Source organism: Aphelocoma coerulescens, chromosome 23, assembly GCF_041296385.1.
Source record: "Aphelocoma coerulescens isolate FSJ_1873_10779 chromosome 23, UR_Acoe_1.0, whole genome shotgun sequence".
Lineage (NCBI taxonomy): Eukaryota > Metazoa > Chordata > Aves > Passeriformes > Corvidae > Aphelocoma > Aphelocoma coerulescens.
The window spans coordinates 5,756,631-5,763,369 of record NC_091036.1 but is presented as its reverse complement, the minus strand read 5'-3'; positions in this window follow the sequence as shown (position 1 = coordinate 5,763,369).

Here is a 6,739-nt window from a genome sequence, read left to right as displayed (position 1 = left end):
CCCAAAGCGACCCCAACACCGCCAATTCCATGGGGAGCGGCTTCCACGCTTGCCCGGTTCTTGGGAATGCTGCGATGAGGGAAAACACGGCCCCGGGGAGTTCATTTTGGGCACAGTTTGGGAATAAAGGGTGCCTTCAAAGCCTGGTTCTGTCTGTGGGGTTCCGACCTTGCTCCTCGTGGCTTTTCCCCCCAAAAATTCGTTGGAATTAATTTTATAAAGCCCTCCACCTGTTGGAAGCAGCTCATGGAAATTCCCTTTTTTATCCTTCCCTATTTTATCCTTCCTTTTACCCTTCCCTTTTTTATCCTTCCCTTTTTTACCCTTCCCTTTTTTACCTTTCCCTTTTTTATCCTTCCCTTTTTTACCCTTCCCTTTTTTACCCTTCCCTATTTTACCCTTCCCTTTTTTCAGTTTGGATGAGGGAATTTGTTTGGATGAAGGAATTTTTTTGGATGAGGGAATTTTTAAACCCTCTCCCCCCCCCCCCCCCCAAATCAAGGTTTGATTGTTGAAGAGAATTCCCACCTCCAACTTGGTCGCTCCCAGAGCTGTAAATCTTTGTAAAATAAGGATAAAAGCAGGAATCTTTTATAATTCCGCTGAGGAAAATCCCAGCTTTTGGAAAAACTGGACAATAAAACCGAGCTGGATTCTTAATAACCGGAATGATGTGTGGATTTCTTTGGATCAGGTGAGGTGGGGATTTTTTGAGGGTTGAAGTTGCTTTTCCTGGTGTTTATTTGGTGTTGTTCCCATCCTTAGGGACAATTCCAGCCTCTCCAAAAATTCCTTAAGGAAAAATTGTTGCTTTATTCCCTCAAAAGCAGAGGAATTTCCCATCCCTGAGGCAAAAATTCCCCAAAAATCCATCAAGTCCCTGCTTTTCCCCTCACAATCCATCGGGAACATTCCAAAGGGTGTTGATCCCTTAACGGGATCCCGTGATTCCAGGAGGATCCGCAGGGGTCGGCTCATGATTCCCACGGATTCCAGTGGAGCTGTGGGAGCAGCAGGATGAGTTTTGTGGGATAAATAAAAATCAATTTCTGGGTTGTTAGTGAAGCAAGGCCACAGATCCCGGGAAGCTGGGCTGGGAAAGGGATGGAGGGATGGAGGGATGGATGGATGGATGGAGGGATGGATGGATGGAGGGATGGAGGGAGGGAGGGAGGGATGGAGGGATGGAGGGATGGAGGGATGGAGGGATGGATGGAGGGATGGAGGGAGGGAGGGATGGAGGGATGGAGGGATGGATGGAGGGATGGAGGGAGGGATGGAGGGATGGATGGAGGGATGGATGGATGGAGGGATGGATGGATGGAGGGATGGATGGAGGGAGGGATGGATGGAGGGAGGGATGGATGGATGGATGGATGGAGGGATGGATGGATGGATGGAGGGATGGAGGGAGGGATGGATGGATGGAGGGAGGGATGGATGGATGGAGGGAGGGATGGAGGGATGGAGGGAGGGATGGAGGGATGGAGGGAGGGAGGGATGGAGGGAGGGATGGAGGGATGGATGGAGGGAGGGAGGGAGGGAGGGAGGGAGGGATGGAGGGAGGGATGGATGGATGGATGGATGGATGGAGGGATGGATGGATGGAGGGATGGAGGGAGGGAGGGAGGGATGGAGGGATTCCAGAGGGATGGAATGTCTCTGACACCAACCCAGGGGTAAAATAGGGCTCAGGTGGAATTCCAGGGGAAGGGGATGATCCTGGAAAGGGCCAAATCCAAGCTCAGGTGGATTCTTCCCTTCCAGGGAATTCTTCCTTTCCAGGAGCCAAAAAGGGCTCAGGTGGAATTCCAAGAAGGGGATGATCCTGGAAAAGGCCAAATCCAAGCCCAGGTTGACCCAGCACTGGGAATTCTTTCTTCCCTCCCAGGAGCCAAAATTCAGCCCCCCCAGTGGAATTCCAGGGAGGAGGATGATCAAAACCAGGGAATTCCAGGGGAAAGGGTTGATCCTGGAAAAGGCCAAATCCAAGCCCAGCTGGATCCAGCATTGGGAGTTCCTCCCTCCCAGGAACCAAAAAGGGACTCAGCTCCCACCAGGTGGAATTCCAGGGGAAGGAATCCCATGGAATTGGGTGGAATTAGATCTTTAAGGCTCTCCCAGCTCAAACCATTCCATGATTCCATATTCCCATTGAAATTCCCTTCCCTGTGCCCTTTCCAAACCCAGTCCTGCCCTGGAGAAGGGAACGATAAAATCAGTTTGGGAGTGAATCCCAAATGTTTTCTTTCCAAGCTGGAATTCAATCCAGGAACTAAGGAGGCTCCATAGGAATTGGGGACCAGACTCCCAGGACTGGGAAATGCACTCCGAATCCGCCTCTTCCCCACCTCCCTCAGGAATTCATCCCATAAGGAAGCAGCTTGGATGCCGTTCCAGAGAGATCGAAACCCAAGTGTCCCTGGAGATGGAACAGCTGGAAAACATCCAACCCTGTCCCGAATCCCAAAAAATCCCGACTGGGAGAGGGCAAGGAACAGCCTGGCTGAGCCTCTCTTCCCGGGGAGACTCATCCCGATCCTTCTCCCTGAGGAATTCCCGTTTCCAACCCCTCCGGCGTATCCCGAGGTGGGGCCGCCTCGCGCTCCAGCTGTGCCGCACATCTGGGCCACATTCCAGCTCTTCCCAACTTTTTTTCCCCACGAGAGGGAGCTGCCGGCCCGTGGAATCCGCTCTTCCAGCCTGGGATATTCCCGATAAACGCGGTTTTCCCTCTGGAAGGGGCTGGAGCATCCCCCGGGACTGGGCTGCGCTCCCGGCTCCTCTTTGAGGGAGGGGGGAAATGGGGAATCCCCTTCCTTGGACTCCTTCCTAACTTTGGGATGGACGTGGAAGGGCTGGAAGGGGCTGGGAGAAGGGAATCAGGGTGGGAAGGACCGGGAAAAGGGAACCGGGGACATGGAGGGGCTGAGAGCTGAGCTGGGGTCCTGGATCATGGAAAAGCCACTTCCAGGTGGGATCAAGGGCTGGGCTCTGGTCCTGGATCATGGAAAAGCCGCTTCCAGGTGGGATCAAGGCTGAGCTGGGGTCTTGGATCATGGAAAAGCCACTTCCAGGTGGGATCAAGGGCTGAGCTGGGGTCCTGGATCATGGAAAAGCCACTTCCAGGTGGGATCAAGGCTGAGCTGGGGTCTTGGATCATGAAAAAGCCACTTCCAGGTGGGATCAAGGGCTGAGCTGGGGTCCTGGATCATGGAAAAGCCACTTCCAGGTGGGATCAAGGGCTGAGCTCTGGTCCTGGATCATGGAAAAGCCACTTCCAGGTGGGATCAAGGGCTGAGCTGGGGTCCTGGAATAGGGAAAAGCCACTTCCAGGTGGGATCAAGGCTGAGCTGGGGTCTTGGATCATGGAAAAGTCACTTCCAGGTGGGATCAAGGGCTGGGCTCTGGTCCTGGATCATGGAAAAGCCGCTTCCAGGAGGGCCTGAGGGCTGAGCAGGGAAGAGCCCCTTCCCAGAACAGACCCTGGAAAAGCTCTGCTGTGCCTGTGGAGCATCCCGGGCATCCCAGGAGGATCCAGGAATCCTCGGGAGCTCCTCAGTTCAGCGTTCACACCCCAGGCAGGGATGGCCGGGATTCGATGGATGAGCTCCAGCACATCCAGGGACGCTGCTCCAGCGGATCCCGCTGCTTCCAGAGCCAGCGCGGCTTCCCAAGAAGTGCCGAGGGCAGCGGGGAGGGAGCTCTGCCTTGGCGAGGGGCAGCTTTGACCTTCCTGATCCATCCCGCACATCCCGGGAGACGCCGGGAGCTGGGAATCCAGAGCCTGGCAAAGCCGGAGTCCGGGAAGATCGGGAATTAATTAAAATTCCGGGAAGCAGCTGTCTGGAGCTCCTGCCTTTCTCTCTCCCACCTGGATTCTCCCGGGAGCCAGCCCGGTCCTTGTCACCTCAGCTGATCCCTGTTCCCTGACATCCAAACCTCAGGATCCAATCCACGGCCAGGCAGGGCTTCTTTTCCAAGCAAAAAGAGCTGGAATCTGTTAAAATTATCCCAAAGGCTTTAAAAACCTGCTCCTGCAGCCACAAAATCCTCGGGAATACGGAGGGGTGGAGTCCGGCCTCCTCCCTGCCTTCCATGGGATGGGAAAGGCAGACGGGAAGAAGGGAATCAGGGTGGGAAGGACCGGGGAAAAGGGAATCAGGGAGGGAAGGACCGGGGAAAAGGGAATCAGGGACATGGAGGGGCTGAGAGCTGAGCTGGGATCCTGGAGCAGGGAAAAGCCGCTTCCAGGTGGGATTAAGGGCTGGGATCTGGTCCTGGAGCTGGGAACAGCCCAAGGAATCCCTTTGGGATTGCAGCAATTCCTCCTCCAGACCTGGGACCTCCTGTAGGAGCTTCCCAAACTTCCCAGCTCCTTCAAAAGCTGTGGAAGAAGAGGAAAGGAAGAATCGGGATAAATGATCCCGATTGATCCCAGGTTGTTCCAAGCTGGCCTCGGACACTTCCAGGGATGGGACAAGCTGAAAAAGTCCTGAAAAATCCTCTGGGAAATCCATCCCAGCCCCTTCCCAGCCTTCCAGGGAGGAATTTCTTCCCAAAATCTGCCCCAAACCCTCCTTGTTCCCAAAGGACACCGTCTCCCCCTGGGTTTTCCATGCTCACCCGCCGGGATCATCCTCAAATCCCAGCCCGGTGACATTCCCGCGGCCATGAATAATTCAGGAATAGCAGGAAAGCTTCCCGGAGCTGATGAGCCCAAATCTGCTGGAGGAGGTGAAGATGCGCTAATCACCGCTTGTTCTTTCGAGAGCTGATTAACGGCTAATTAGAATATTAAACAAGGGCTTGAATATGCAAATGAGCCGCTGAAGACGGAGTTCGTTATTGGAGGTGCGGGAAAATCCCTGATTTTTTTATTCCTGGATTTTTGTTTGCTGGGTTTGGGTTTCGTTTTTCCCTCCTAAAAAGAGGGATTTGTTTTGAAAGCGCTTTGTTCTGCTGGAATGTTGGTGGGAGCTGGGACACGCAGGATGAATTAATCCCAAACTCCATCAAAACACCGGGAATGGTGCTCCCAGCTCCATGCCCTAAATCAGGATAAGCAGGATTCCCAAGGTTCAGGAAGCTGATCCTGCTTTTCCAAGAAAAAAAAAGGTGAATTTTGGATGCTCTGCCCAAAATGGCTCCGAGATTCCTGCGGAGCAGGGAGCGGGAATGGGGAGTCAACGCCAGCCCTGGCCCCAGACCCCATCCCAGGTATCCCTGCAGGATAATTCCTGGCACAATCATCCCTGTACGGAAAACAGGGAACAGCTGCCTCCTGTCCCTAAATGAAATCGTTAATTGGGCCTCTTAATGAGGGTTCCTTGCCGTGTTAATTAACTCCCAGGCCTTGGCAGAGGCTGGGGGGGTTCAGCCCCAGCACCGAAGAGGATCCAGAACCGCCAAGGAATTCCCAAAAACCCAATTCCCAAGATTCCTGTTGCCATTTTCCCCTGCTCCGGTCCCCTCTCCGGGCTGCCAAAATTCGGGATGTGATCTCCTTAAACCTCCCTGTGCTGCCAGCACCGTTTTGTTCCCATCCCTTTTCCAGGGGTTTTCCAAAGGATCCCAGCCCCGCCCTGCTCGGCAGCACCATCCCGCTCCAAAAGCATTCCTTTGGAGAAGCATCCATGGAATCAGAGAATTCCAGAGTGCTTTGGGATGGAAGGCACCTTAAGGATCCTCCTGCCATGGGCAGGGACACCTCCCACGATCCCAGGTTTCTCCATCCCAGCCTTGGACACTTCCAGGGATGTGGCAGCCGCAAGTTGTGTTTGGGAATGCTGCATCCAGCACGGATTTCCCATGAGGAATGGGATCACGGATTTCCCATAAGGAAAGGGATCACACCTTTCCTATGAGGAATGGGATCATGCCTTTCCCATGAGGAATGGGATCACGGACTTCCCATAAGGAAAGGGATCACGCCTTTCCTATGAGGAATGGGATCAGAGCTTTCCCATAAGGAAAGGGGTTACAGCTTTCCCATAAGGAATGAGATCACAGATTTCCCATAAGGAAAGTGATCACGGATTTCCTCTGAGGAATGGGATCACAGATTTCCCATAAGTAATGAGATCACGCCTTTCCCATGAGGAATGGGATCACAGATTTCCCATAAGGAATGGGATCATGCCTTTCCTATGAGGAATGGGATCATGCCTTTCCCATAAGGAATCAGATCGTGCCTTTCCCATAAGGAAAGGGGTTACAGCTTTCCCACGAGGAATGGGATCACGGATTTCCCATAAGGAAAGGGGTTACAGCTTTCCCATAAGTAAAGGGATCACGCCTTTCCCATAAGGAATGAGATCACAGATTTCCCATGAGGAATGGGATCACACATTTCCCATAAGGAATGGGATCACAGATTTCCCATGAGGAATGAGATCACTGATTTCCCATGATGAATAGGATCACACCTTTCCCATAAGGAATGACCTGCTGCTTTGGGATGCAGCTGCTCCCTATTTCCTTCTGGCGATCCCTGCTTGAAACCTCTTCATTCCCAGTGTTCCAGGCAGGCACCGGCTCCGGGAATGGCAGCACCACTGAGGAAATGTAGGGAAAGAATCCCAAATGCAGCAGGGAGTGGATTTTCGGAGCCAGGCTGGCAGCGCCAGCAGCAGGAGCTGCTTCCAGCAGGACTGGGAAGTTCGGAGCCGGGATCAAGGCGCTCCAGCTCCCGGCAGGTGGGAAGGGTGCAGTTAATCCATGGATTTGTGTCCCAATT